The sequence below is a fragment of the Aethalodelphis obliquidens genome, unplaced genomic scaffold, assembly GCF_003676395.1.
Source record: "Aethalodelphis obliquidens isolate GAN/ISIS:26980383/991018 unplaced genomic scaffold, ASM367639v1 scaffold467, whole genome shotgun sequence".
Taxonomy (NCBI): domain Eukaryota; kingdom Metazoa; phylum Chordata; class Mammalia; order Artiodactyla; family Delphinidae; genus Aethalodelphis; species Aethalodelphis obliquidens.
Window position 1 is genome coordinate 1 of NW_020838381.1, and position 17,039 is coordinate 17,039.

Sequence of the window (17,039 nt, forward strand, 5' to 3'; positions counted from 1 at the left end):
TTTATCTCCTCCCCTATAAAAGGTTCCCCAAAAGAGACAGGGAAAAGAAAAGAGAGGCAAAGTGCTCTGACTTGCAATGGGACAGTCGTTGTCCTCCTGGTGTGTATGTCCAGGACAGCCTGGCCTTTAGCCTAGAAGAGTCTGGTGCCTGCTGCAAGCTGGTGCAGAGAAACCAAAGTCAGACCACCCTGGAGAGTGTGCCTTGGGGGAGCCTTTCCACATCCTGCCCCAGTGTCATGCCTCAGAGCACCCAGCGGGCTAGATTCATCCTGTCCTATAGAACTGGCAAGTGAGTTGCTGGAACCCTCATCACTCCAGCCAGAATCCAGCCCAATCAGCATCCATTAGGCTACCATAACCTTAAAGAATGGTCTGAAGATTCCCCCAAAATAACACCACTGAGAAAACAAAAAGCCAAGGGTACATTCATTCTTACTTTGCTCCATAGAAACTTAATTATACTTGTCACTTTTTCTTTACAATTTTCAATTTTTTGTTTTAGTGCTTTAAAAAGGCACTCCCCCTGGAATTTCTATGAATATTTTCTTTTAGTTTATTTTTCTCACTTTATAGTATATACTGCCTCTGCACACACAAAAAAAACTATGCTTCCTTGTCCCATAGCACCCTCAGCCCCTTGCCATTAGGTGAGGCTACGTTACTAGTTTTGGCCAGTCAGCTGTGTAGAGCAGTGACTTATGTTACTTCTAGACTACAGTGACTTTAGAAGAATAAGCGTTTTCTATGACACTCTCCCTTTGCCACGGTGACCAGTGATGTTCCAGGCTGTGGAGCCTCTGTCAGCTGGGGTCCCTGACAGATAGGAAGCAGAGCCCCCTCACCCCTGACCTTCACCAACACTTGTTGGGCACTTATTGCGTGCTAAAACTAAACCTTTACTATGTTAAGCCGCTGAACTTTGAGGGTTGTTACCCCAGCATAAGCTTAGCCTAACCTGACAAACAGTGATGGCTCTCAAAGTTTAGGATGCAATAGAATCACCTGTGAAACGTTAAAATACATATTTTGTGACAAAAATATATTGGGGGACAGACATGGATTAGTGATGATAGGAGAGAACTACTCAATTATCAACTGATTTGACAAATCCTTTTGAATTTTATACTTTTTAATTTTTTTAACCTTATAATAGTATTTGTTACCCAGGTGCTTGGAAAAACAGAAGACGCAAACAAAAAGGAAAAATTAAAAATCCAGAACTCCACACAGATATTGCTAAACTTCTAGTGTGGCATGTTAGGAATTTTCTTTTGAAAAAAGTCCATGTTTTCCCTACAAGAGAGGAATGGAAAAAAGAATGCACAGCACTCCTTTCGAGAGCTCCCCCTAATCACACACACACACACACACACGCACACACGCACACACGCACACACGCACACACGGACACGCACACGCACACGCACACACACGTGAGCGCGCGCGCGCGCGCGGCAGGGCAAAAGTATGGGGAATGCAGTCCCGAAAAGGATTCGCTTCCATGTCTGCCCGCCCCGGCCCCTGAGGGCTACAGGCACCAGCCACTCTCACACCCATCTGCAGGGATCCGGGGTGCTTACCTCTCTCCATCTTTCCCTCGACCCGCCCACATCCTCCGCAATAGGATGCTTGCACCCACGCAGGGTTCCCGCCCACCTCCCCAGCATTCCCATTGCCCACCATTTACTGAATCAAAATGGATAGAAGGCGTGGATGTGGGGTGAAAACTGCAATACGGGGTCCGCTTCCCACCCCAACCCCCACACCCCTTTCCTTTCCAGTGGTTTGCAGGTGGCTCCCACCTGCACTTCCACTTCCAGGGAACCCTGGTGTTTTCCTCCTCCTCCTCTTTTTCTGGGCCAGAGCCCAGCCTGCCTTCAATGCAATAGGGAGCTGGTACTCAAACATGACTGCCGCCCCCTTCCCAGATCCCTCCCCCAAGCCCACCATTTTTTTTGCCCCAAAATGGACCGGAGCAGGGGCAGGAAAGGAGCATAGGCAATGCAGTCCTGGACTCGCAATGGTGTTCGCTCTCGCCTTCGGATAGCCTCTGCTCTTTCAAACCTGCTCAGATCCCCAGCAGGTGGTAGTCACTTCCTCTGGTCTAGTGTCCAGAAGAGCGCCCGCCTGCCTCCAAGGTTAAGAGGGAGATGGTGCTCAGGCGGGGGAAAGAGGACTCAGACTATACAGTGACTGAAGTTCACGTCAGCCCTTTGTCCAGCGAGGCCCATGTTAACAGTGAGTTCAGGTCCCCAATTAACTCTCCCAACAGCACTGCAGCAGGAGCCGGGTTGTTCCTCCCCGCCCCACTTGACAATCTTTTCAGCCTTGGCCAGAAACTGGAAAAGTGTATCATCTCCTTGGAATTTCTATGCGCCTTTCTCAGATTATCAGAGAGGATCAGCCTCTGGCGGTTAGTCGATCTGTGTCTCCTTCCTCCGCCCCCGCTGCTCTCTAGATTCTCCACCTCCCCTCCCCCAAGACCCGAAGGTCTACCATTTCCCTTGCAGTCCTGTCCAGGCAGTGAAATGGGGTTCAGGAAATAAGGATGGGAGAGAGAGATTTTTACTAGTTCTTTTTAACATTTGTCAGTTCTGTGCCTTGTAGTTATTATTATCATTACCGTTATTACTATCAGCCTATGTCCTGTTTACCATTAGAAAATAGAAAAGAGCTATCTATTGTCATTTGGGAAGCAAGAGGTAGATTCAAGTGTGGGGGGGAATAAGCAAACAACCCAGCCACCTGTTTTCCCTGCTCAGTGTTAATACAAATATAGATCCTTTAGGCAGCTATGTTTTTGGAAGTTTGAAATGTACAGAGCAGCTGGAGGCTCCTCTTGGAAGGGGCCCCTGTGTGTGTGTTTGGGGGGCTGGTCCATGAAGTCAGCCTCTGAGGTCACATAATTTCATAATACCAACTTGGAATTTCAGATTTTAAAAGCTGGTCACATGTCCTGGTCTTCAAGATTATTATTAATTTAACCTCCACAATTGCTCTGTTTCCTAGTTCTCTACCACATCCACATCCCTATTAACCCTTTCCAATTGCAACCAAAATTTCATACTACTTCTTACCATCTCAGGGACAGATCTAGGTTGTGAGGCCTGAAACTTAAGATTCAGGGGACCCTCTTTAAGTAAAAGGACATTAAAAATTTATGGGCAATGCAGGCAATTAGGTGCCAAAGTTAATATTTATTTATATTGAGAAATTACAAGAAATTATGAAATTTGAACAGCTGGCATATACAAAACATCCCAATTTCCATACAAACAATATTTTTATTAATTACTGCCTGGCACACCTCTATGATATTTTCCCTACAATTTTTTTTATTATAAACTCTTTGATCCTCTCTTCATATGTCTGTGTAATATTTTTCCTAGAGAAAATGTAAAGATAATTCAATCTTTCCTTTGCATGGTTAATCAATTTATTATTTTTATTATTGTTGTTGATAAAAGTTTCAGCTTTACAACTCATTATTAGTGATGGGTGAATTTTTAGTATTATCAAATTTGAGTAAACTGCTGTCTAACTCTGTCAAGTTTCTTTCTTATATGGGCTTATGATTTAAGTTTTCTTGTGCAGATTCTTATCTTAAATAGTCTTAATAATGACACTTACAAACCAGTTTGATGTCAGTGTTCTGAAGAGGAGCAGAATTTGCCACCCCAAAATATGCCTCCTGGGCATAAAGATTATTTTAGGCTGATTATTTTTAAGAAACCCAGACCTAGTGAAACAGGAGGGAAGGGGGCAGGGCACAACCTTTAAAAGAATGACATAGACACGACATAAATGGTTAGAACCAGCTAGGTCCAAGATGGCAGACGAGATTTCCACTAGACCTTGAGCCTCAGTATACGCTTATTGTAGCACATCAGCATGCTAAATGACACACCCACAGGCGCCATGACAATTCCAAGGCCAACCATAAATGTTAAAAAGTGGGCAGTGGCCCAACTCCTGGAAATCCCTACCTCTTCCCCAAAATACCCGGAGTACTCCTCCCACTCATTAGTCTATGAAATTACCAACCCCTATAAAAACCAACAACCCCATACTCTGGGGCCGTTTTTGCCTCTGAGATGGCCCACACTGTCTGTGGAGTGTGTTTCTCTCTAAATAAATCCATTTCTTACTTATCACTTTGTCTCTCACTGAATTCTTTCTGCGATGAGACATCAAGAACCTGAGCTTCATTAAGTCCTGAGACCAGGTGTGTGATCTCAGTTAAAAGACCATGGGTTCAAGTTCCAATCGGGGTTTTGGCTGGGTTCAAGTCCCAATCTGGGGTTTAGCTGGGTTCAAGTCCCAGCAGGGGGATCAAGTCCCAATCTGAGATGCACGGTTTCACTAGCAGAAACTCAGAAAACCGGTAAATTATGCTTTTGTAAGAGAGATTTACATTTATAAGGGAAATCTCCATTTGTAGGGGTGTCTCCCTCTCAGTGCCTGGAAGAGAAGGATGACTGAATCTCTAGAAACTCTTATCAATGGAGAAGGCAACGACTCAAATTTGCATAACAACCTTACTCTTGTTTACTGTGCTTTTCCTGGTCACCTCCCATAACTGGCCACCCACCCACCCCCCAGCAACATCCTTTGTCTTTAGAAGAAGATGATATTTAAAGTGGTGTCTTGGGCTATTTTGGGGAGTTACTCAGTTTTGCTGGGTCTCTCCTCTGTATACATGTTATTTTTAAAAAATATATGTATTTATTTATTTGGCTGCACCCAGTCTTAGTTGCAGCACGCAGGATCTTCATTGCCGTGTGCAAGATCTTCGTTGCAGCATGCGGGATCTTTACTTGTGGCACGCGGGCTTTTAGTTACAGCACGCGGGATCTAGATCCCTGACCAGGGATCAAACCCAGGCCCCTTGCATTGGGAGTGCAGAGTCTTAACCACTGCACCACAAGGGAAGTCCCTATATGTGTTATTAAATATGTTTGTTTTTCTCTTATTAATCTGTTCTTTATTACAGGAGGGTCTCAGCCAAGAACCTAGAAGGGTAGAAGGAAAATTATTTGTCATCCCCCACAGTCCTCATTGTAGTACTGATTTTGAGTTTTAAGGTATCTTAGTCAATGTCAGTATTTCATGCCACATCACCAAGAAATTAATATGAACCTGTGTGGATGTGATTGGTCAAAACCATACATGTGGTCGGTGTAGCAAAAGTCCAGGAGTGCATTTTTGATAAATCATATCGTATGTACTTATAGGGCAGCAATGGGAGCCAAGACTAAAAGAAGTATCTTGGAATCAGGTAATGAAGTGGGAAATAGCATCAAATGCTGGCAAGTAGCTGGTGTTAAACCACCATGGTATTAATTTGAGCTGTAAAATTTGTTCATGGTTCCCTAAACATATGAAAGGCAATAGAGTGTAGCATTAGTTCATTAGCATTAGAATCAGACAACCCTAGTTTGAATCCTAGAGTTTCTACTCACTACACTGTGAAATCTTACTAGTAACTACTTAATCATACATGGAAGTGACTAAGAAACACATGAACAAATTATCCAATTAAACCCAAACTAAATGTAATTCCAAGTCAGCTTCCCCTTAGCTTGATCCCAGACATGCCCACCTCCATCTCACTGTTGCAGGAAGGGGGATGCCTTCCAGGGCCCAAGAGTGGGCTCTTATCTAACACTCGGAAAAGAATTGTCCGAGGAGACACACGTGCTGACAAAGCAAGAGACTTTTATTGGGAAGGGGCGCCTGGGTGGAGAACAGGAGGGTAAGGGAACCCAGGAGGACTTCTCTGCCACATGGCTCGCAGTCTTGGGTTTTATGGTGATGGGATTAGTTTCCCGGTTGTCTCTGGCCAATCATTCTGACTCAGGGTCCTTCCTGGTGGCGTTTGCATCGCTCAGCCAAGATGGACCCCAGAGCGAACGATTCCGGGAGGACATATGGACTGGCGTCTCCTGTCTCCTTTTGACCTTTCCCGAATTCTTCCAGTTGGTGGTGCCTTGTTAATTCCGTGCTCCTTACCAGGACCTCCTGTTTAAGATAACTCATGCAAGTGGTTATTATTGGGCCTGGCCAGAGCAGGCAGTTTCAGTCAGTGGTTCCCCTAACAACTCCCCCCTGAGAGACTTCATACTCAAGATACTTCTTGGGAATTGGGGCAGAGGTCTCTTTCTTCTGTAACTATTTCCTGCTGAGAGTGGGCATAGTCCTGCCTAGTAGAGTAGAAGTCTCTCTTTACCTGATCTAAATCGAGGTATTCTGTGCCCAAAACCAGTATTCACCCTCATGGTAACAACAATTTAGCCTGAAACTGTTGAACCCTGTCGGAGATGAAACAGACAGGGGCCAAACAGGAGGTCTAACTGGATGGTCATCACTGGACCCAGAAAAGGAAGGCAAAATCTGCAGGATGTGTGACTTTCTTCTGATTGGTTGGTGGCAAAGTAACAGGACATTGCTCCAGGAATCTTGCACTCAGCTTGAAGTTACCATCCTCCACCTGGGTGGGGGCCTTAGTTCCTGCAGAAGAACTCAACGGTATTGCTATGCATACTCCTTAGGAGGAGCCAGAAGCCTACCCCAAGGCTGTACCAACACTTGACTCCCCTGTTTCTGTATCCCCTCCCTTCTCTGTTTAGCAACTGTTTGAATCTGCCCTTTGGAATTCAGGGATGGTCAAGGAGGCTGAATGAAGTCTAAATCCTACAAACAAGAAACAGGAGACACAGAACGGATTTGTACTCCAGAGCCCCACAGAGTACTGCTCAGTTTCAATTCAGGGAACTGGATGATGATGGCTCTGGCCACTTCCTGCTAAAATGGGGCATAGTCCTACCTCAATTTGGAAAATAGACACTGAATCAGAAATATTTCTGAGTTCCGAGTTCTGGATCTGAGTCTTGTATGATTAAAATCTCACTCCCTTGGTCTGCCATTTTAGTGTAACAGACCCAATTAGAAGTAGTTGGAGGAGTGACAACTGGAATTTTTTTTTTTTTTTTTTGCTTTACGCGGGCCTCTCACTGTTGTGGCCTCTCCCGTTGTGGAGCACAGGCTCTGGACGCGCAGGCTCAGCAGCCATGGCTCACGGGCCCAGTCACTCCGCAGCATGTGGGATCTTCCGGACCGGGAGCACAAACCTGCGTCCCCTGCATCGGCAGGCGGACTCTCAACCACTGCGCCACCAGGGAAGCCCAGACAACTGGAATTTTAATAGGAAAAATAAATCTCATTTCATTTCAGGAAAATAAGCCTGAAATCCAATCTGGACCAGCACTTTGGGGAGACTTGTAGCCAGGTAGCCAGTTGTCTAATTTTATCTAAGCAGGTTTTAACTTTTAATGTGGTATTAACACATAGATAACAGGTGCTATTGGTCATCATACATGTCTCTTCTGTTTGTTAATGTATGATCTAAAGCAATTTCATTGTCTAAAAATGTAATAGTTACAAGATGAGACCTTTAAAAAGTAAGGTTGCAGTTACCAGCTGCCAGCTGACATTGTTTTGAGAATGGCTGGTGGCATCAAATTCTGACACAGCTCAGAAAACTCAAGTTCTTAGCAATACAAGGACTTGTCTGAAAGCACACCCATAATGTTACCTAGTTATTTCATTGGGTGTCTAAACCATAGCTACTCCATTTTGACTTTTAATTGTAATATTCCCCTTAATATTCAAAGCAGATGTCATCGTTAATGATGTTAGTGTTTCTCTAGGTATGAGAAGATAAAAGAATTTGGGCTCATAAGATCTTCTCCTGAAAACATCTAACTAGCTAAAGGCCTGTTCTGCCAGGTTTTCTCAGAGCACAGAGTGCCTCATCCTGATCTACACCCTGAATTCCTTTCAGGGGATGTTGAAGGTCAGTGGCTGCAGTGGCCATTGATTTAACCCTTGCAGAGGCAGATGGCAATTTTCAGTTGGCAGAGCCCCTTCAGGGTCATAAATTTGACCATGGTTTGGGGGGCATTTCATGACCATTTCGTCCCACGGTGCTAGGAATACCTATGCCCAGGTCTGGCGAAGATTTCACTGATAGGCCACTCAGTGTCCTGCTATTATTGGACTAGGCTTCATTAACAGTGCCACTAGTCTCCAGACCACCCATCTCACTAGTCTCTTATGGTCCAGGAAAATATTCCCTCTTGTTTTCCCATATCTAGAATTACACCATTAAATCATTGATCTTATATGGAACTATATATCATCATTTTATCAGAGGCTCAGTCACACATTTGGTAATGCAAGAAACAACAATTTTGTAAAACAGGCAGTATAAAAAAACAATATAGCTAGCAGATTAGTAAGGTCATAAGCAAGAACATAAGTCAAGAACTTGCATTAGGTGCAGCCCAGTATATCCTAGGTCATCTGACTTAGTCTGTTCTGTACCAATGCTTATCTTTAAGGGAAGTTATATATTGGCATTGTCCATAAGGCACCCAGCCCAGTTTCCTAGTGTTACTAGACTGATTATCCTTAGTATGATTTAATTGTTCCCAACACATAGGAGCCTTAATTACCATAGTCTGGTGTTACATAATTACATAAATCCATCCCATAATTGTGGGAGGTCTTATTCCTTGGCTGAAATTTTGCATGTTGCTCTGATTGAGCCTGAGTAATAGATGAAAACTCATATTTATAGCCAGGGTCAGAGCAGGCATTGTTAATTGGCCAGGTGAGGGGATTCCATCTAGTAATATCAGTAGTGACCTGAACATGACTATAATTTTGCTTTTAAAGTAAACTTCCTCAGAGCCAACCAGTTAGAGCCTTGAAGTGGAGAAATTCACCAAGGTAACCCAGAAGTACTAGATACATGTAATTGGCCACAAACCCAACAATTGGATTGATTTTTAAAACTAGCATAGGATCGTGCTCATGATAGGAAAACATTTGATTCATATGCAAGGGTCCAAGAAGTCAAGAAAACATTATAAATGATCGTACAAGTCAGGTTGAGGATCTTGAGCAAGCTGTCTACTTCTGATGTGGTCTTCTTCTCACCCTAGCATGAGTGTAGTTTCTTCTCTGTTTGAGCACTGTTTCAAGGTTATTTTGAGATAAACCGTCCTCTCTACAGGCCAGTCCAGTGCGGGGGGGCCCTTTGTGAGTGGAAATTAATCCAAGAGTCAATTCCCTTCAGTTTCACTGTGCTTGAGCTAGTTAAAGAGCACCTGATAAGGGTCCTTCTGCCCAGGGTAGAGAAAGTCCTTTAAATTATGTCTTTTCCAGCATGCATAATCCCCTAGTTGCAGGTCGTGGGGCATCTGATCTTCATCCAAAGATAGATTATTGAGATAAGCTTCAGAAACAAACTTAGCGTGTCCTTCAATTAAACTTTACCTTAATATAACGTAACAGCAAGGAACTATCTGGGAGGTGAGTCTTAGTAAATACAGACCTCCATAAGCAAAACTGGAATTTAATATTCACTGAAATGTAATTTTTCTCTCTAAAATTACCCTCGTTTTTACAAAATATAGCCAAATTAAGACTAGTTAGTTTGCAAAATAACTCTGGTCTTAATCAACTTGGCCTGATGACTTATATAACTATAACTGATCATATAGGCATTTTGCTTGCTGAAACTTTTTTTTTTTTTTTTGCAGTACGTGGGCCTCTCACTCTTGTGGCCTCTCCCGTTGCGGAGCACAGGCTCTGGACGCGCAGGCTCAGCAGCCATGGCTCACGGGCCTAGCCGTTCCGCGGCATGTGGGATCTTCCCGGACCGGGGCACGAACCCGTGTCCCCTGCATCGGCAGGCGGACTCTCAACCACTGCGCCACCAGGGAAGCCCTGAAACTTTTATAAGGAGTCTCAGACTGGATTTTTAAAAGACCTCTCAGGGCTAGGAAATTCCCACCAAGAGCTTATCACAGATTTTGCCTAATAGATCTAGGTGAATTCCTCCCTTTTCAAGGTTCTCAAAATACCTTGAGATTTCTGTACCTGTTAGTGAGGTAGCCTTCCTAATTTATCTGATAAAGCTGCTGGGAACCTAAGAGTTTTCAATCTCTGGAGGAAGCAGATAGAGAGACAATATAAATGTTTCAATTCTGCTTACAAAGGTATAATTTACCAAATTATTGTAAGTCATAATTAGTTTAAGGGGAAGGTTTTCTTTATACCTGGAAAACACAGATTTAAACCAGTAATTTTTCAGATAGAAACCATAAAAATTATAACCATATTCACCAGTTCACTCAGTCCTATGTAACTAATCCTTTTTGTTGACAGCTTTATGAAGCCATCAGGTTTCCCATTAGAATTCTTCAATTTCTTACCCAGTTCAGCATTATGGTCTGAAAGTCAGAAACTTGTATTTATCCAAAAGTCCTTTCTATAAATCTTCTTGAAGAGGAAGCATTTTTGCAAAGGCATCAGAGTGAAATCATAACTGTCTATAATGACAAAAGACTTAAGAAGGCACGTTTAAATCTGATTACAATGCAATTGACAAAGTAACTTGGTTACTGCTGTGACATACAACACTTTCAGATAATAACTAGAGTTATGACTGATAACATTTTACCAGGACATATCAGATTTTTAGGAACTCCATATAACCTCTAGAATATCTATATTAGTAACATTTACCATACAATATAACCTAAGGTTTATTACTTATTTGATAATACTTCCCATGTAACTTAACCTACCAAATGAACCTAATTAGTTTAATATCTCTCATTAGGATGTTTCAGGGGACCTCTGAAGCATCCCAAAGTTAGCTAGAGGTCAAAAGAACTTCATTAGAATTTGATTTAGGAAGTTTTGTCAAAAAATATCAAAAGAGTTTAGAACACTCAATCAGATAGGATCATAGGTCACTGTGAAACAACAGTTATTCACTTAGCCAAAGTAACAATAAAAGACTTCAAAGGCAAATATAGAACAGATCACTTAAAAGGTAAAGAAACTCAAAATCTGTTTTCAAAGGCAGTTCAACATCTTAAGAAAACTTGTCCTCTTAACAGAGAGAAAAGCCAAATTCAAGTTTTGTACCAGCTTACCTTTAAAATTCACTTACTTGGGACTTCCCTGGTGGCACAGTGGTTAAGAATCTGCCTGCCAATGCAGAGGACACAGGTTTGAGCCCTGGTCTGGGAAGATCCCACATGCTGCACAGCAACTAAGCCCGTGCACCACAGCTACTAAGCCTGTGCTTTAGGGTCTGCGAGCCACAACTACTGAGCCCACGTGCCACAACTACTGAAGCCTATGTGTCCTAGGGCCTGTGCTCCTCAACAAGAGAAGCCACCGCACTGAGAAGCCTGCGCACTGCAACAAAGAGTAGCCCCCGCTCACCGCAACTAGAGAAAGCCCACATGCAGCAACGAAGACCCAACGCAGCCAAAAAAGAAAAACAGTTCATTTACTCAATCAAATTTATTTTAAACTCAGTCAGTCCTGACCATGCACAAAGCTCTTCTCAGGATCCACTTTCCACAAACCTTTTCATCACTTTCTGTATCCATCACTTTATTTTTCCATTCAGAAACAGCCAGCCCTAAGTCAAACCTACTTCCTTTTCCCTTAATAAAATGCAACTCCATTCCTCATACCTTCTTTACTGAAAACATACATCCTACTTTCCTATTGTATACTGAAATGTTGTCATTATTTCTATTATCTTTTTTTTAGGCACCAAAATTTTTATTAACCCACCTTCTTGCTCTCTTTTAACATTAGAAACCAAATTAATCTCTTTTTGACCCAGAGTTGTGATGGGAACATCAAGTTACAATGCACTTTTATGTTTCTCTGGCCCCTCTCAACCTCTGGCTGTCACTTCTCTCGTCCTTTCTTGGCTATCCCTTGACAATATATTCCAACCCCTGTAAAATAAGGACTAAAAGTACCAACCTCATTGTTCTGAGGTTTAAGAGAATGTCAAGCACTAAGCCGGGCTCTCAGGAGCATTTAAACTCCAACAGTTCCTCCACACCCTTTGACATAGCTCCTTCTCATCTTTCATGGGCTGAGGAACCAATGAACCTGTAAACCAAGAACATGGGTATAAAGTCCATAGGCCAAGTGAGGGCCTGGATGGTAAAGTGCATGGGCTTTGTGAACATCACTGCCAACTTCCAGCCTAAGGAAGGACTGACTGAGTGAGCAGTTCCAAAACCCCTGAGCTCATGGTTCCCTGTGGGTAACTCCCATGTATCTCTATCATGACCAGGGCTTGAGGAGGGACTTCTCAATTCCCCCGCCACACTTGGAACAGTATGAGGGATGCAGCAGAGGCCAAAGACTGACTAGCCCCAGGGGGTTGACGGGGAACATTATCAAACCAGTCTCAAAGGTGGTGCCATTTGCTCTTGGGGAGGAGAGGTGGGACCCAGGCAAGGACAGCAGCTGGAAGGCAAAGGGCGGGCCTGGTTCTCAATAGCGGTAGTGATCAGGTTTGAAGGGGCCATCGCAGGACATGCCCAAGTACTGGGCCTGCTTCTCAGTCAGCTTGGTCAGCTTCACATTCAGCTTTCCCAGGTGGGCTTCAGCCACTGCTTCCTTCATCCAGCTTCTTGGGCAGGAAGTGGACCCCAATGGGATACTTGTCTGGGTGGGTCCACAGCTCAATCTGTGCCAGCACCTGGTTGGTGAAAGAGTTGCTCATCACGAAGCTGGGGTGGCCCATGGCGCAGCCCAGGTTGACCACCCGGCCCTCAGCCAGAATGATGATGCGGCACCCATTCTTCAACAAGTAGCGGTCCACCTGGGGCTTGATGTTCACCTCCACAGTGTTCTCGTTCAGCCACTTGACATCAATCTCCATGTCAAAGTGTCCGATGTTACACACAATGGCGTCATCTTTCATCTGTTCAAAGTGCCGGCTGAGGATGATGTTAATACAGCCCGTGGTGGTGACAAAGATGTTGCCCTCCTGACAGGCCTCATCCATGATGGTCACCTCATAGCCCTCCATGGCAGCCTGAAGCGCGTTGATGGGGTTGATCTCCGTGATGATGACGCAGGCCCCGAAGCCCCTCAGGGCCTGGGCACAGCCCTTGCCCACGTCGCCGTAGCCCACTACCACCGCCACCTTGCCCGCAATCATCATGTCTGTGGCCCGCTGGATGCCATCTATGAGGGACTCCCGTCAGCCATAGAGGTTGTCAAACTTGCTCTTGGTGACGAGTCATTGACGTTGATGGCAAGCACCTTCAGGATCCCGTTGGCCATCATCTTGTACAGGTTGTGGACCCCCGTTGTGGTCTCTTCGGAGATGCCTCGGATGCCTGACAGGAGCTGTGGGTACTTGGTGTGGATGAGGTTGGTGAGGTCACCACCATCGTCCAGAATCATGTTGAGGGGCCCGTCCTTGAAGTACAGCGTCTGCTCAATGCACCACAGATATTCCTCGTCCATTTCGCCCTTCCAGGCGTACACTGGAATGCCAGCCTTGACAATGGCAGCTGCTGCATGGTCCTGGGTGGAGAAGATATTGCAGCTGGACCACTGCACCTCAGCGCCCAGGGCAGCGAGGGTCTCAGTGAGGACAGCTGTCTCCATGGTCATGTGCAGGCAGCCGGCAATGCGGGCACCCTTCGGTGGTTTGGAGGCCGAGTACATCTCCCTCATGCGCATCAGGCCCGGCATCTCATTCTCTGCGAGGTCCAGGGCCTTGTATCCCCAGGCGGCCAGGCTGATGTCAGCGACTTTGTAAGGCAGCTTGTCCGACATGCCGGTGGCGGTTCCGCACGGAGTGATGGACACAGGCAAAGGGTCCCGAGCCGCGGGCTGGGGACAGGCGCGGGGCTGGCAGCGCCGGGGAGGGCTATTTCTGTTATCTTTAATTACATGTTTAAATTAGAATCCTCTGCTCTTAAAACCTTAATTTCTTGTGAAAACTAAGAAGCAAGCAATTATGAACTGTCTTTTACATTAGCATTCTGTAGATTGGTGAACATAAATACCAGTGATAATTTCTTTTTTTTTTTTTTTTTGGCTGTGTTGGGTCTTCATTGCTGACCAGTGATAATTTCTAAAAACATTTGCTTTCTTATAGAGAACATCTCAGGGTTGCACCAAACATATTCATTAATAGTCCTAAATACATTTAGTTTCTCTGTTTAGTAACTGATGTCTCAGTATCTTACTTTATTTGGGAAATACCCAGCTATTCAACAAACTCCCATCATTTAACTTAATTTAACTCAACTCTAAAATTTCACATTACCAAATATCTGGAGAGATCATCCCCAAGTAGACATTCCTAAAAGTTCACCCAAAACTCTTTTCTCATTTGCATTTTCTTTCCTTAAAAGTTTCTTCACATCGAGTTACTTTCCTTGCTGACAAATTTGTAACAGATATAACAAGATTTTATTTAGCTTATATTAAACCTAGGCACAATAAAGGTATTACACTTAATGTTGGTGACTCTAAAGACATGTTTATATTAATTAGATCAACAAACTTAAACATTAATACCAGGTATTAATTTAATACTGAATATTTCCCAGTTCACGTGAACCTGAAATTCATTTAGCTTAATCTCTCTCGTATTTAGAATTGTTTGATTTGTAAGTGCTTACTTTTCTTTAAGCCAATTAAATAGAGCTCATTTACAAATTAACCTCAGCAATATTATCCAAAGACAAAGACACATACTGAGATATATATATATATATATATATATATATATATATATATAGACAGACACAACGAGACATGTCGCTTCATTTTCTAAACTTAGTCATGAATCAGATATCACAATATAAAATTCACTAGTTTATAAATAACAGTTGGAATAAGTAAAATTTTTAAAGGCTTCTTCCCATTTGTCCCTCAGTCTCAGGAATTAGAGGTAGTCTAGAGAAGTGTTCCTGCGATCCCTGGTCTTGAAGGCACAGGGAGAGAAAATCAAGTTCTCCTAGTAGGACTTGTTCCCGCAGGGTCAGAATTCTGAAAAGACGTTTGATCAAGCTTGCTTTTACTAACTGTATATGCAAAGAGAACCAGTTTTGGAACCAGTTTTCAAGAGTTTTACATAAACCAGCTTTCTCTGGAGTCTAAACAATATGGTGGCCACACAATGTTATCCCATTTCACAAGGCAGAATGGCCATCACAAATCATAACACAGAACACAAAGTATAAAACACACACAGGCCTGGCTGTACTAATCAGACACTCCCTTAAATACAAGATTGCAGTCTCTCAGAAAAGCTCCTACAGAGACACAGAACTTCAGATCTGAGTACTAACAGAGTAATGGGAAATATCTCAGGTCTTCAAAGATTTCAATGGTAGGAAAGGAGGCCAGGAAAGGGGGAACAAAAGGGGTGGCCTTACGGACGTCTCCTGCCAACTGCAGGCACCCAGGCATTACGGGACTTTTCCCTGTGCTTCCAGGAAGGGAGGACAGGAACTCAGCCCTAGCAGAAACCAGAGACCAGAACCAGAATTTGAGTTCTCTGCCCACCGTAGGTGATCAGGCTCCGACCCTCAGATCAGGCTGAGGCCCTTAAGCCAGACTCCTGCGTCCAGGACGGGGACAGAAGAAAAAAGAGTAGGATAGGAGGGGTTGAAAAGAGGAAAGAGAGAGGAAAGGGGAAAGAGGTCAATAACGTCTCTTGTTCCTTACCCGGTCAGGGCACTCTGGCCAGTCATCCGCATCAGGAGGAGACCAGGAAAAAAAGGGTCCCAGTTGCAGCTGCTGGGTCTGGTCCATCACTGGGCGAGCCAGTTCCCGAGTACCCCAAGTGGTGAGAATGTCAGTCGTAGTGAAGAAGAGGCCCCACCAGAATCGCCATTTGTTGCAGGAGGGGGGACCCCTTCCAGGGCCGAGAGTGGGCTCTTGTCTAACGCTTGGAAATGAATTGCCCAAGGAGACACACGTGCTGACAAAGCAAGAGACTTTATTGGGAAGGGGCAGCTGTGTGGAGAGCAGCAGGGTAAGGGAACCCAGGAGGACTGCTGTGCCACATGTCTCGCAGTGTTGAGTTTTATGATGATGGGGTTAGTTTCCAGGTTGTCTCTGGCCAATCACTCTGACCTGGTGGCCTTCCTGAATTCAGACCAGACTGAAAATTTATAAATCTATATTTATAAATACTATATGGACACAATTTTATAAATCTGCTTTTAATCTCATTTACAGATGAAAAAATAGAGACAGAGAAAGATTAAATATATTGCTAAGTTCATCTAGCAAGCCAAGAAAGAGACTGGCCCTGGAACACACATCTGTGGACTTCCGGTTATTCTTACTAGATTCCTTGACTGGCATATATGATTCAGGAGGGACTTGCTCCCCACATCTCACCTTCTAGAGGTTTTCAGAATATGTTACAGGGATCTTCCCTTAGTGAAAGCTGCTTACAGAGAAATAGGCTCCAGCGACATTACATGCAGCCAGGGTGGGCAGCACAGGCCTTTTCAGGGAACAGGAGCCGAAGGTCTCAGAAGGCAGGCAGGGCAGCCATACAGGAAAAGGGGAAGGCAGTCAGCCCTGGCAGCTGCTGCCATGACAACAGTCTTCAGGGGTGTGGCCTTTCTCTGGGGGATCTGAGGAAGCCCAGGGTGGGTTTCTGGTTCAGGGATTCCTGCTCCCTGGTGAGGCTGTACTTCTGTGGCAGATACAGAGTCCCCCTGCCCTCTGAGCGCCTCTCCAGCACCACCCCCCAGACCCCATGGAGGTCTGGTTTCCCTTTGCAGGGCCCGTCTGTCTGGACTTGGAGTTGCGGAGTTCTGCCCTCTCCAGCCCAGAGGTTGCCCCTGCTGCTACTGCCTCTGCATTCTTTCCTAATGACACCCATGGCAGTACTTTGGTCTCAAGACTTGCTGCCTGGGACTGCAGCAGGCTCTGTCCAGCCTGGGGCTCTCAGGCTCACCTCCCCCAACCCCACCCTGGGGGAAATAGCCAAGTGGGAAATGCAATGACAAGAGCCCCTCTTTTCTGCTTCTGGCCTCATCCTAACTGAGCCTAGACAGACAGACAGACAGACAGATACACACACACACACAGACACACACACAAATACATACACATCCTGCATATGCCCAGAGAAACAAGCAAGGGACTCTGAAGAA

General features: G+C 44.6%; 1 pseudogene; it reads right to left on the reverse strand.

Moving 5' to 3' along the window:
• Positions 1-12,229: 12,229 nt before the first annotated feature.
• LOC113616766 (adenosylhomocysteinase pseudogene) lies at positions 12,230-13,761 on the reverse strand (annotated as a pseudogene).
• Positions 13,762-17,039: the final 3,278 nt, after the last annotated feature.